Below are 15,433 nucleotides of genomic sequence, written 5' to 3' on the forward strand. Positions count from 1 at the left end.
TTTCCCTTTCCCTTCCCTCCATCCTTCCTCAGGAGAAAATTCCATGGAAGTAAATCTCCGATTTTTAACAACTATTTTGAAATGTTTTCATTCTTTCTCCCTTCTCCTAAAGATTTCTACCCCAGTAGGTGCCACATACACTGCAGGTCAAGCCCAGGTGAGAGACTTTATGAAAAGATAAACAAAAAAGCTGTACATACTGAAATATGTTTGTTCTTAAGACAGATTTCAAGATCTGGTGAGAAAAACATGCCGTACTCAGAAAAGTCTAATAAACTTGCACTTCTTCAAAGTGCTTTGTAAATCGATCTCTCTGTTTTCTTGGACCAGTACTTCTCTCCCAAACAAAGTAGAAAATAAAATATGCTGCAAAGCAGAAAGAGATTATATCATTACCCAGCCAGTTTCCTCCACAGTCCCATGAGCCTTTGTCTAGGCAGCAACATTGCTTATCAGGAATTTTAAAAATTAGTGGGTTAATTCATTAGCAGAAACCTTGGTATTTGTTTCCAGTTTTTATACCTTTCTCATGGCAACATGCTCTACAATGAAGGAAGTTGTTTTGGCTCCTTGGTAAGGAGAGCTGTTTTTCTATTGACTCCTGCCATTTACCTTGGCTGAATGCAGATAAGTTTGTTGAAATACTCCAGCTCTGTTGGAAAGAGACAAGATTTTGTACTTCAGATTTCCAAATATTGCTCCTAAAATCAACCAATTAAAGACTGCTGTTTCCCTACATCTTACATTCTCTCCTATGTTTTAAATTTTAATCAGAATTTTTTTTTTTTTTTTTCAAAATACACAAAATATTATATTTGGGACTCTGTCCTGTGGGTACAAATTAAATATGAGACAGGAACAACATGAAAATTGCATCTGCTTAATTAAAATTGAAAGGTCTACATATTACAGCTGCAGAAACCATGTGTCATCATCATGGAGGCAGGTCTTGTCTTCAGACAATCTGAATTTTGTGAGCTTTTTGGCTTTTTCATAAAGTTTTGAATAGAACTGGATTCTGCCATGCACTGTCATGCTGTACCGAGGAGTTGTGTGTAGACACATGCTGTTGTGTTTATATATATATTTACACACTGTCTGTGGAGATAATGTTAAACTGCTATTTTTGGATAATGAGGTACAAAATGAGTATTATTTTGTGTGCCCAGAGAGCCTCACAAACCCTGGTGAATGGAGCCTTGAAGAGCCACAGTGAAGTGGAAGCACTACTACCATTGTTTTGAATGCTGGCTTATTTAGGTGAAATAAGCCTGTTTTGAGCATCTACCACATTAAATCACATTCTTCATGCTTTTTATTGATGTCACGGACTCCTGTCACCTAAAGAAGCAAATGAGAAACCTCTGTTTAAAGCCAAGCTGTATTGCTTCCTTGCCCAGATTTCATCCTTCTCTTCCTTCAGCAACAGCAGTGATGGTATACACACGAGATCCAAGAATTATCTAGTGTCTTCCAGTCAGAGGAATGACAAGCTGAGGACACTGAGAAATGAGACGTGACTGGGCTCACACCCTCTGTTCACACACTTGAATCAAACACTGCAGCTGTAGACAAAACTGGATGAAGAGGGATGCTGCACTTGCGTGCCTGACATGTCCAGTCATCCTTAAAATATGGCCTGAGCAGCCAGGCATGCTGAGACAGACCATCTTTTTGACCTAGTATTCCAGCAGGAAGGAAACAGAGGTGTCCAATGGCAACAAGGATTGAAATGACTGAGAGGACCAAGAGACTATTAAGGCAGCTCAGGAACATGTCACAGAAAGGACAGATTGGCAGGAGCGCAAACAGGACACCAGAATGGGCCAAGAAATTGTCATGAAAGTCATGGTGCTCCTTAATGGGAAAACATCCCCATCAAATCTTTCTGTATGGTTTGAGTAATAATGCAGGTTGTATGGAAAGTTTTAACTGATATTTAACATTATTTTATCCCAGCTTGAGATTTTGCTTTCCTTCTTATGCACAAGTATTGTAGTTTGTCATATTGAGCACACATTCCCATCATCCTTCTTGTTTTACATAAAATTAAATGCAAGTTCATATACCCTGGCAAGCACTGGGACTGCTGGTAGAAAAAGAAGGAAGTGCAGAGAAGGTACAAAGTCGTGATTTACATTAAGTTCTGGATTTCTTAATGTCATTTCTGACTTGTTTCATTAATTTATTTGGAAATGCCTTCAGCTGATTAGAGCTTATAAATCTCAACTCTCATTTCCTTTGTTGTCTATAACTAATACTTGCAATGTTCCAATAAAGGAATCACTAAGTGGAGACATGGAGATTAATGTTGTTAACTCTGTGCATGTGTGTGTAACCAAGAGGGATATGAAGACTGGAGAGAGGTGGAGCAGAACATTCATAGATATTAAAAATAAAACTGATGAAGCTTTTTTCCATAAAAGCCTTCCTTTTCACTTACACCATCCTGGTTCTGAGCATGACTGGGCCTTATCCCATAATTGCAGGTTTAGTGCCTTGTTCTTGCAGCACGTAGGGGCTAGGAACATGGTTCTGAAGGTCTGATCAGAACAAGACCTTTAAGAAGGGCTGAAGCCTTTTGCTGTTTACTGTCCTAGCACACCAAGCACCTCAGATGAGCCTCCAGTTGAGGGATGTCCTGAACTAAGTTGTATCACTCCCCACATTAGCCATTATGATGGCTTAAATTGTCTGTTTATAATAGTTGATCTGGTCTTGCTATTCCTCTCTCTCTCAGATGGTTGATTTATTTTAATTTTCTGTTCCTGTCAAGTAGCTACTCTGCTTTTAGCAAGTAGCAGGAACTGGTATCTGATCACTGGCAAGGCAAGGAGCTGGTCAGAGAGCAGCCACTGGGTGTGGGAAGAAACTGATCTGCAAGAAGCAGGGGAAAGGTGGCTGAGTCAATTCACATGTGAGAAAACCAAACCACTTTTCCCCAGTGCGGGCTCCTTGCCTAGGAGCACAGCAGCTCACACATCTGTAGCATCCAAAGGGAGCACGAAGTCTCCAGACCCAGCCTCCAGACTTGATTTATTTTTCCTCCCTCACTTATGCAGGTGTCTGTGCACCCCAGAGACGTTGGCTCCTCCGTGAGCACCCGGCTGTCCCCAGAGCAGGCTCCCCTCTGCTGGGACACCCCAGGCTCCCCAGGGCTTGGGCAGGAGCTGAAGGAGGAAGTTCCCAGTGCTCACCCACACTCAGAGAAACTTGGGCACCTATAAATGGGATAGTAAACTGCCTTAGAGATTAAACCCTTGTTCCCCAGAAACCAGGCCTTCCTAAAACCAGAGCCTATTTGTTCATTCACCATCTCCACCTCATTTTTTCCGTGCTGTTTAGTGGGGAAAAAAACACAAAAAACAAAAAAAAGAAAACTTGGCTAAAAATTTTTTTGAAAGTTCTCATCTGTTTTCTTTCATATGGTGGAATAAGTTTGTTTTTTCTTCCCATCTGGCTCAGAGATGAAAAAAACATTCTTTGATTTCTTTTTCAAAATAAACTCAGTGTAGTGCTACAAAGTTTGTGTGGAGATGTTTTGGGGTTTTTTTAGACCAAAACAATAAAAGCAAATTACTGGGCAAATAATGCCCTTTTTGGAGAAGATCTTGCATGCCATGATGATTTTCTTACCCAGAGAACTTCCCAGAGGCATGTAAATATTGCCAGCCCCATTTTGTGACTGGAAGAAAAAGGAGATTTTCAAGAATGTGATTCATTTTGATGTCTTGTTTTGGAGATTTTTTTTTTTGTTTATCAGGGAGGTGATTTTTAGAAGTGACTTTTTCCAGTGAAACCAACACTGGCATAGAGCAAATTATTTTTCATACACCTTAGCTAGTGGAGTGGGCTTTTCAATGCTAAATTAAACAGGATGCTGTCCTTCCCCCATCACCCTGCATACAGGAGGCAGCCATTTCTGCTGCTGTTTTGGAGAGCAGAGCTCAGTGTGATCACAGCAGAGGAACACCAGAGCAGAGCAATGTCCTGTGGGGTAAAAGTTACCAAGTTAAATTACCAAGGAACCCCTTGATCAGAAAAAAGGTTAAAGGACTGCTGAGACCTTTGACTCCTCTGCAGCTCAACTTCAACAAATCTTCCTAAAAACATACCAACTTACACTTTAAAAATAGGGGTTGCTTTGTCCCTTTAATAATTTTGGCTGCTCTTCAAAAACTTTATTAGGAATCTTTTAATAACCAGTGTGAATGCAATTATGTCCAGTTTAGACACATTTGTTCTGGTTCCAGAGCTGTCCTTTAGCTTAAAAAGCATCTCTCCTGGGACTGTCAAGTAATTGTAGTGGTCAGTGTGGAGCCATTCATCTTGAGACACAGTAAGGGTTGGTTGGGGAAAAACACATCCCTCTGACCAGCTGGGGAGCCCTGATGACAAACCCTGGCTCTGATCCCACTGTCTAGCCCCACATGGGATTATCTGAGGACACTCTGAGCATCTTGATGAATGGTGGAAGTTTCCATAATCTTTTTTGTTAGTGTTGCAAGAAAACAGAGAGCAACAAACTGGGTATAAAGAGTGGTTTCCCACTGAATTAGCGTAGGTTACAAGTGCACGGCTTTTTATAAGGCAGTAACACATTTTATAAGGCATTTGAAAAACCAGTCTGCATATCTGAGCTTAAGCACACTTATTCTTGGGTTTACACCAGAGCAGAATCTAAGTTCAGGTTATACTTAGGTCCCTGATCCTCAAGAGATTAAAATCTCCAATTCAGAGATTAGCATGTGACTTCTGCTTTTTCTGGTCTGTCCTGCCAGGGCACAAGTCCACAGCTCAGGCATCGGTGTGATTCCAGGCCCTAAGGATTACCTCCAAACTCCCCATATTTGCAGTCATGCTCCTGCCAGCCCTGCCAGAGATCCCACTGATGGAAGCTACAAGTCTGAAATGTGACTTTGGAAGAATTTTGTTTAGGAATCCCTCTCATTCAGAAGTCTGGGCATATTGCAAAGATGACATTTCTTTAATTCCATCTCTATTACCCGCACTCATATAAAACAGATGATGAATTATTTTTCTGAATGGCATCAATGTAGTTTTGTCCACTTTGGTTTTTTATGTCAAAATAAAAGCTTGGAAGTGGAAATCAGACAAAGCATCTTGGCAGTGCAGTATCCCAGTTGTATTTACCGTAGCAGGCAAATAATGTTCCTGGATTATTGCCTGTGAGAACAGCACGAAGTGATATCTGAACAAGTGACAGCTATATGCTGCCTATAGAAGCAAAATTACCTACAGGCACAGCCTTGTCACTGGTCCATAACCTGAGAGACTGGGGCAACCCTGCTTTCCTGCTGTATTTCAAAGAAACAGTAGGAGATAAGAAAGACAAAAGGTAAAGTGAGAAGAGCTGATGACAGAAGGGGAACAGAGAAAAAGAGAAAGGGACAGCTCAGGGAGTAGAAGAAAAAAATACTGAGAATGATTGAGGAGCATAATGAACCCTCATGTCCTCATCGTGGTTTCTGGTAAGATCAACCACAGAGGACTTCTCTTCTCAGAAACAACATAACAGGGGCAGTGTCATGGTTCTCGTAATTCCCATTCTCAGCTGCGAAAAGAACACATCCCTGCCTTGCAAGAAAGGCATGTCATTCAGTTGGTGCCTGAAGTCATGTAATACTTTCCCAACACAAACAAAAATTCCTGGTGGCTCCAGGTCTTTTGGGAGCTGGGTTGAGGCTTTTGTTTTGGTGGTTGGTTGGTTTTTCCTCCATGTCTTTTTCCTCCTACACAAGTTTTGAAATACAGAGTATTTTCTAGTTTTCCATCTGTATTAGAAGCACAAAACTTAACTTTGGAAGAAAGAACAAAAGCAAGAACATACAGTAGGTCTCCAAGCAACAAAACACTGTCTGCAGTGGAAAATATGTCCACAGCAGTATTTGGACTCACAGCTCCCATTTCTATAACAAATTTTCATTGGTATCAAAATTTGAACAGGTGCCCTTTATGAAGTCAAACATGGATCTTTAATAAACAATCTTTAACAAACAAAAGCTGCAGAAATGTACACATGGATAAAAAGGGGATACAAAAAGGTGGTACCTTCATTTTTAAAAACAGACGGTTGTTGAATTTGAACACCAGAGACACTTCAATTCCAAATACCCTTGAATTTGCTTTAACAGTAGCATTTTTAAATTACCAACCACTGCTTTTACCCACTTTTTAACTTTAAGATGCAAAAGTTGGGAACTCTCAGCAATCACCAGCTGGTGATTTAATGGGGGAAAAAAAAAACTTATTTCAAAGACAGATTGGATCTCTGCATACCATTTTATCCAGATTAGCCATGTTAGGAGTGGGAAGATGGTCAAAAGTCCAGGTCAGGACTCTTCACTAGCTGAATTAACTCTCTTTGTGGAAGAGAGCATTTTATTTCAGACAACACCACAAGGTCTCCCAGTCTGCATCCATCTTGTGGCATCTTACATATGAGAAAATTCTAAAAATAAAATAAGGCAAGAAAAACCACAGGCAGAACAGCTGTTGTTCTACCCAGACAAATATTTGAATGAAAGCCATTATGACGGACCAGACTCTGCAATTGAAAAGCCATTTACATTTTCAAGTCTGATTCCAACTGTAAATCTTCAGTTATATATATGACAGATTAAAAGACTCTAGCCTCACTGCACTTCTCCCTGGCAAGAGAAAAACCATCTGTACAGCATCACTTGTGGTTGCTTCAACTCTGTAGGTACAAATTTTTAAAGGACATGGTGATATATTTTTTCATTTCCCTTCCCTTTATTTTAGCATGCAGCAAAATCACGTACATGGCATTTTTCCCAACCCTGTGGTAGTTGGGACTCTGGCTCAAGAGACTAGATGTGTTTTGATTTGCTCTTTTCCCTTAATTTGTGGGGCTACTGCACTATTTCCTTTCTGATCATACCAGCCAGGGTAAAAATCTTGTGTGAATATATGGCTGCGAAACCAGGAAAAAGAGCCAGGAACACTGCTCTCTTTCCAAGCACAGAGAGACAGTGAAAATGAGTGTACACCATGTAATAGGCTGCATAAACCCATCTGGAACTGACTCCTATAGCACTCTGGCCATGTTCTGGGCTATTCACACCATGGGTACAGGATGAGGAATGACAGTCCTTCCACGTGGAGCGCCAAGAACAAGCTTCCTGGAGCCCAGGCAAGCCTTGTTTTGACAGTTTAATCATCATTTGAGAAGTACATGGCTCTTGCATCACAGTTGTTGGGGGCAGCTCTCCTCCTCCACTGCTGATGCTGCAGCCAGAGGTGCTCCCATGCTCAAAGACCCCAGATAACACTGGGTCAACTCTTTTCCAATGCACATGCAGCACCTTGCAAGGTTCAGCCCTAATTTTTGAACATTTTGGAAAAAGTCTTGAAAAAATCAGGCGAAGTTGTGCTGGGAAAATAAAAACAAATATAGAAACTACACCAAACCTAGAACAAGTAAATTCTTTGATAATTAGCTAAATTATGTGATAAATAATGCTTAGGGAAAATAAAGTACCTTTTGTAATTTATTGTCAGCGTGACCAGGGCTGTCAGGCACTGGGAGGGAGTGCACACCACATGTTTCTCCTTCACATGAGATGACATATTTGAGAAGACACAAAGTATAATACCTGTGGGAGGACAGAATCAGACCCATTGCTTCTGTTCAAAAGAGATTGCTGTCTGAGAAGGAAAAAGCCAAGAGGAAGGGATTTATTCAGACATTTACATCTTGGGGCTTTACTGCTCAGGGCTATCTTCTCCCACTGCCAAGGGTATGGTCGCCAGCCACATTGTGTGAACATCTCAGCCACCCCACAGAATCAAGTACCTGTGGCATCAACAGGTGACAGCAAAGAGCGCTCACCAAACACACCACTAATGCTATCCAGCACCACATACAACCTGGACCTAATTTAGTGTGGTTCTTCTAATAATGACTATAATGGCACAAACACTAAATCCTAGAGCATGAAGTGTGTGCACTTGAAAAATATATTAATTGAAACATCAGCTAAAGGACTTTTGAGTTGCCTCCTAATCCTGCAACTAATACATCAGAGCAAATTATGTCATTTAGATTCCAACCAGAGCGAGAAGAACAAAAACTTAAAGAGCATTGTGGTGAGTACAACACTTAACTTCAGAATTTGAGTTTAATCGAGCGGCAGTTTTTTCTAATAGTGCTCATACCATGGTTGTGTGTTTTAAAATAGACTGTCCCATGCCTCTAACTGAATGCCATTGTAGTTTAGGCAACAGAAGTTAGAGGTATCTCAGTGTTTTTCCAGGAAATCAGGTAAAATTTGCCTTGTGTTTTAAAAACTCTATAGCCTGACAACAGAGGATTTACCAAGTAGATGTCCATCCTTTTTTTCAGATTTTCTGCAAATGTACTCAGCCTACAGAGTCCATTCTCCAGGGGAGTCAACCAGATTAAATCCTGCCACTGTCACACAAGATTTCTGTGTAGCAGTCTGTCACAAAACCAGTTTATTTTTCTTCCAAGCATGTCAGATTTTTATTTTTTTTTTAACTAATTAAATTTAATAATTAAAGTCTGAGGCTGGCAGAGCTGTAGGAGATATGGGTACTACCAACAATTTTCTTGATGACATTTGGGAAAGATCTAAAGGCCTGGTGTGGTAAATCACTTAAATTTTTCCTTGGCTTTAAACAGATCATTGGTCCCATTGATCAATGTCTAAAAGACTCTTCACCCTAGATTCTCTCCCTATTCACTACAGATGCTGATTAATTTTTTTCAACCAAAGAACAGTTTTGTGAGTATTCCCATAGAAGCACCTGCAAAACATTTTAAGAAAGTTGGTTGAAAGATGGAGTAGAAATATAAACACACAGAAAAAATGCTCTAGTTCACGAGATATTTATAACTGACAAAGGAAAACCACCCTTTGCCTCATGTACAAAACAGCAGCCGACCAAAGCAATTACTGCTTCTCCGTACATAAGGCAGTGAATGAAAGGCCTATACTGAGAAGGCAGACAGAATTTAGGGAGCAGAATTTAAGAACATGACTCTCTGAGGTCAAGAAAAGCAGCAAAAATTGTTGTGCTGTATCTGTAAAGAAAACCATGAACTTGTGTTGTTGCCATATATACTGTAGAACTAAGGTCTACCTGTCCCTACCTGTGAGAACAGGGGCACAGGAGTAGTGACATATGGCAACACTGACTGGCTGCAAACAGCATCACCACTACTCCAGGAAGATCGACCTCACCACCAGCACCTCCCAATTTCCCCTTTGCCAAATGCTCCCAGCTCAAAAAGCTGGGATAAGATTTGTGTGTACTGCTTGCTCTTTGTTTTCTTGCAAAATCTGATTTACACTTTTCTCATCTGAAGAAGCCACAGAGGTTTTAAATTATTTTTAGATCCACAGCTTCACCAAGAAAATGGCTCTGCTGCCTGCTGTTGAAACAGAAATCACTCTTCTACCCCTGGATTTTAAAGGAAGGATCCATTTGACTATATTTAGTCTCTCTATAGTCTGATAGATACCTGAATAATTTTAGGAACCTTCAGGTGAATACTTTGGAAAATTATTACCATTCCCTTGGGTAACCCAGGGAAGTAATTTATATGTGAAACTTAAGTAGGTGAGTTATATATAACAAGAAACAATGTGATTGATAGGAAGCTGTAGTCAGGTGTTATTTCTTTTGGGTATTTTATCTTCAGGTTAGAAACCCCACTGTTACCTAAGCATCTCTAATGCTGTGAAGTAGAGGGGCACCTCAGATTACTAATCCTACTCTAAAAAATTCAGGGAGAAATATATTTTGTTTGATGGACTGACTTTGTGTGTTAGGCAACTCTTTGCACAGATTTCTGCATGCAATGAGTTCTCTTTTTTTTCCTCCCACCTTCTCTGAAGGAGTGTAAAACAACTTGAAAACAAGGAGAAAATGTACCACAATGTCACTTAAATTGGCACTTAGAGTCAAGGAAAACAAAGAAAATGAAACTACTTCCAGTGTGTCCTTCCCCTTCAAGTTCTTCCCCCCGAGCCAGGGAAACTTGCTTGTGTGGTAGCGAATGCTCTCCTTCAGCTGTTTGGCCAGATCCCAAGGTTCAGCAAAGCACAGGAACTTGTCTATTAACTTTTCTTTGGAGCTACCTTCATGCTTCAAATATATGTTTGCAACTGTATTATTATCAATGATCTAGTGAAACCTTGTTCCTGAATTGTTTTTACAACTCCATTGCTGTCACAGCTCTGAGCACAAGTTCCAACAACTGGTTTAAAATCCAAAATCATAGCTCAGGGGCTCAGGATTTCTTATGCTGCCATACAAACACTCTTGTTTTAATTACATAATTGTGAAATTCCTCAACAATAAAAAGCCCAGTGGCTAGTAACCATGCCAAACTATTAGAATAGTTAGAGGATTTAAGTCTCATTATGAAGAATTCAATACCAAATGTTGTGAGAAAACTGAAACTGTTAATATAATGATTGTGAATATGCAAAGAATCCAGACTTGTGAGAGTCTGAGGAACCAGCTAACTAAGAAGAGGAATCACAGAGACATTGCAAGCACTACAGTGTTAGATATATCTCATATATACATGCAATTTGCAATCAGGTTTCATGGTTCTCTGCCTCAGGACCATAAGCAAGTCCCAGAAAAAGCGAGAAGGTTGATCAAATTTTTCTTCAGTTTTGTAGGAAGCATCCAAGTTCAGCAGTCATCTGGAAAAGCAACAGATCTGAGATTATCTTGAGCAAGTCAATCCAGCCATTACTCGTTGGCTGCAGCCTGCCCAGGGGTGGGTGTGTGCAAGTGTCCTGCCAGTGTGGTGGTCTGCTCCACTTGCCAGAACACAGCACAAGAGAAGTAGGGGAGATCATAAAGTTATTTCTGTCATTGAGATCCATCCCACCTAATGTTTGGTACTTAACTGAGTGCCTAAGACATAAGCATACTTGTCCTAGGCATTTTGTAAGGGCAACAGACCACCACCGTGTCACTTTCTCACCTAAATTCTGAATCACTCCTTTATTTTATCAAATGTGTTTATAAAGGCTGGGCTCCTCACTTAGCTCCACACATGACTGGGGTCTGGGCCTTACCAAAGGAACAGAGCTATTTATGAGATCTAAATTGAATATGAATTAGTAGGTCTTCTACCCCTCACCTTTCATCTCAATGCATCGGAACCTGCCATTCCCACATATTTTGTAAGAGTGATGTTCAAGAGCTTAGCTTTAAGGCTCTTCATCTGGAAGGGACCCAAGAAGAAAACAGCCTTACCACTCTTCTCAGTGATGACTAGGGACATCTTTTGAGCAGTCTCGGAGCCTAAGAGGGCTCTGCTATCAACCAATGCCATTATGTCGTCGAGGGTATTAGCGTTCTCTTTGTTTGTTGTCACTTAGGCTGATTCTCCCGCTGGGAGACTAGAGAGGATTTTCCATGATAGTCTCAGCAACCTGCTCACCACATGTTATGGTCACACAGGTTATGAGGAGCCCTTAGAAAGGAGTTTGGTTGCATCACCCTAGCGGGTTGTACCATGCAATAACACTTGATCTTCTGGACCTGCACTGTCTTCCTTCACCTAGAGAAACAGCTCACCTTGGTGAAGGTGTAGATGAACGTACATGTGAGAGCAAGGGTAAACAGTTTTAGGTTTCCTACAAATTGCAATGCTAAAGGACACTGGATCTCTTAATGAGCTTTCTCCAGTACTGTATAACAAGCAAGGCTGCCTGGAAAAAGACAGCTTCTAATAGCAGCGAGCACTTGGAGATAACTGACAAAAATGTAAACACTCTGCTAATTCCGAGCTCATTCAGATGTTTTGATTGAACAAGCTATACTTCCAAATGCCCTTCCATACTTCAGTAGGTGAACTGTGTTTTAGTAGTTAGATAGTTGCACTAAGGAAAAGTTTGAAACAAGAAAACCTCTGGGGCATTTTTATCATGGGGAGGCATATTGATGTTTCAGGGATTTTAAAATGATTGGTTTCTCTAAAGCAATAAGAGTGACTAATTTCCCTTCCAATGAATCCACATATGCTCGGTTCTCAGGTTTTGAAAGGCAGCCAAAACGACATTCTTTCAGGCTTTAAGCTGATATAAATAAAGTATAACAGAGAGCCCAATAGTGAAGTTTATCAATGACACATGCCTTAGTTGGAATTTACACATGGACATGGCTGGATTTTTCCACTTTGTCTTCAGATGGCCCTTAAAGAATGTCATCAGTTGTCATAAGCTGGCAGTTTCCAGCCACAATCTGTCTGAGAGGGGGACACAAAAACCCCCTGTTATGAACAATCTAGAATGACATTTGGAGAGCAGCAGGCTAAGGTGAAACACAGGTCCCCCAAGAGCTAGGTACTTTACAAACTTCCATTTGGGTATGGAGAACTTATGGGCTTTGCAGTCTTGAAAAAAAACAACCCAAAACAAAACCCAAGCACAGATTTATTAGAAAGGAACATATTCATAAAGTGAGCTGGGAGATGTGACATGCACTGTTAGCTGCTGGTCCTCCCTATGCTTTTTGTTGTTTTTTTTTTCAAGTATCTTAATAAAATTGTTAGCTGTAGACCTTAGACATTTTAAGATATTATAATGAATTTCACTACAATTTTTAAATATTTTCCCATTCTTTCTTCACTCTTTGTTAAGGAGAACCAACATGTGAAAACAGCACATGGTGATCATGCAGCAAGTGTACTAAAGGATCCCCTCTTGTAAATTATGCCCTGTGCTGAGGTGCAGAAGAGATACAGCAGCAGATAGTATAACTTCTCATATAAAAACTTCACCCAGATAGTTTGCCTTGTCTGGGGAGAATTTTGGATGAATTCCTGCTTCGTAGCCTCAGCAGGGCTTTTCCTGAATGCATCTCTGCAGATATAAATTATATAAATAAAGTATAATACCTGGCAGTATTCCAGGTGTTCTATGCCAGCAAGTCCCATGTCCCAGATAAAAAATGAGGAGTAGAAAAATCAATCATTCTCAGATTCACATGTGAAGCAGTCTTCTAGGTGAATCCAGGTAAATGAACCCTTCCTAGGCACTCTTATCAAATTATTTGAAAAATGCCACCAAAATACAAAATGTATCAGTAAAACATTTCTGCTGTAACTGGTATGAGAGAATGAGATCATATGGTATATATTTCCCAGCAATTTATTCAATAAATCGAGAGGAAACCCTGAAAGTATTAAATACACCAGAACATAATCATGAGATTTAACAAACATAAAAGTTATATGTATATTCTGGTGAATAATGTAATACACTAATAAAAGGCAGAAAGATTCTCTATTATTCACTTTATAAAAATGTTATTTAAGTTTTCCTGAGGGGCTAGTTTTTATGTTAATCTAGCTTCTCCTTCATCAGTCCACACATTATTAACTGTATCTCACAGTCAGTAACAAACTACAGTGGCTGGCAGGATGCCACCTTAAAATTAGGTGCCTAAGGTAGGACACCTTGTATTCATCAATGTTTAAAAGATAAAACTGCCTTGTGCAACTTCCCATGACTGGTTTGGAAATAACAGGTAAGCTATTTATTATTAGGCTATTGCCTAAGCAGGGTCCTAAGGCAATTTATCCACCTTTCATGCCTGTACTTCCACACTGGAGGGTGTGCAAGGTGGTGGGGAAGCACATGGGTTGAGAAGAGAAGCACTTAAGCATGAGGGCTGGCAATGAAGGAGGGAGAGCAAAGCACTAAGCCCTAGTGCCATCAGAGATGGGAGGCTTCAGAGTCTCCAGACATGCCCTTCTGCAGGAATAGTAATAGAAATTAAAATGGAAACTCAAATTGGTCTTGGAACAGGATTTTACTCCAAAAAACAGCATCTGGGTGAAGTTTTTTGTAATTCCAGCTACACAGCCCCTTGAAATAAGACGTTAGACATCTGTTCTATCAACTGGCCTGAGTACAGAGGTGTCCTGAGATACTGTTGATGTTGATTGCTTTCATCCATCTGTGCTTTCAGCTGGTGATAGCTTTCAATCTGGGTTGAAAAGTTATTCTGCTTACAATATTTTTACAGAAAGCAATATTTACTTCTTTTTTTCCCCCTTAGCTTCTCACCTAGCACATACCACTTTTTCTAACATACTGCTATCTAATTTATAATTAGCTATATTAATAATATCACTGACTCTTCTTTATGTCCAGGATAATTGCGGCATTTTAATTTACAGGTAAGCAGCACTACTCCTTTAATTGACTTTCTGATCCCCAAAACCAGTTTTTTGTCTGCCAGCCCAGAGCACAGTTTGGCACCTTTGTTAAGCAGGTGATGAGGATGGCTTTAAGCGATGTTGTCAGATGTTGCACGGTGACACCACCACGTGGCAAGCAGAAGTGCCACGCTGCTGACATGGCTGTTGAAGGGGCGGTCTCTGCCCGGGGTGCACTGCCGCTGCTGCGGTGAGAGCTTCTTCATTTCTCCACAGCCCAACAGGAGCACTAACAGCCCAGCCATCATTCCCCCTTCTGCATGAGATCCGTGAGAAAGTAACTAACACCGTTCCAAACAGGAAAAAATCGGTGTAGAACAAGAGGTGGCCATAAATCACTATTAAATGACAGTGCTAACATTGCTCTCCCTCTTTATCTGTTCCTACCCCAAGAAAAAAAATTCTTCAGTCACGTTGTACTCATTAACAAATATACTGCACTGCTTTTTTCAGTATGTTGGCAGTTCTTCTCTCTGTTCACCTAAAACATTAGTCTTGGCTTAAGGAATATTTATAATCAAAAAAAGACTCCGCTTCCTTTAGCAGTATCTCCTTAGAACACTTCTACTTTCACTTTCTAACATCTTTTTAAAGTTTAAAGCTTTTTTATAACCAATTCAGAGAAGTCTTCTTTGGTTCTCTTTCTTACAGCAAGGGATGGGGGCTAAAATAATCTCAAATCATTAATTTAGAATGGCCCTTTATTCAGCTGATAATAATATTTAATTTATTAAAGTAAGAGATGAGAAATAGGGGCGGGGGGGGGGAGTGGGGGGGAAGTCAACTTTCTCCCAAGCCTGAATTAACAACATTCAGCAAGTCTCACAGCACATGCAGGTGACTCACTCCAAAAGACAGATCATGTGGAGCCTATTTTCAATGTTAAGAAGCCCCTTTCCCCACGGTTCGAAACGAATTGGCATGGCTCTGGCACAGCCCACATTTTTTAGGCAGTGTCAAACAATGGTTTCAGTTATAGATGAGGTGACAAACTCTGGGCTGGCAGGGTGTCCCCACCACCCCATTAGCGGAGCAGCGCCTGGAGCCAGCTCGGGTCAAGCTGCCCCTCCCGCTGCAGCTTCCTTTTCTGGGCAAACACTTCCCTCTCCCGGTACAAAAGCTAACTACAGCCTCACCACAGCATAAAACTCCCCACATACTCCTATCTATCCT

Source organism: Parus major, chromosome 2 (genome assembly GCF_001522545.3).
Source record: "Parus major isolate Abel chromosome 2, Parus_major1.1, whole genome shotgun sequence".
NCBI lineage: Eukaryota > Metazoa > Chordata > Aves > Passeriformes > Paridae > Parus > Parus major.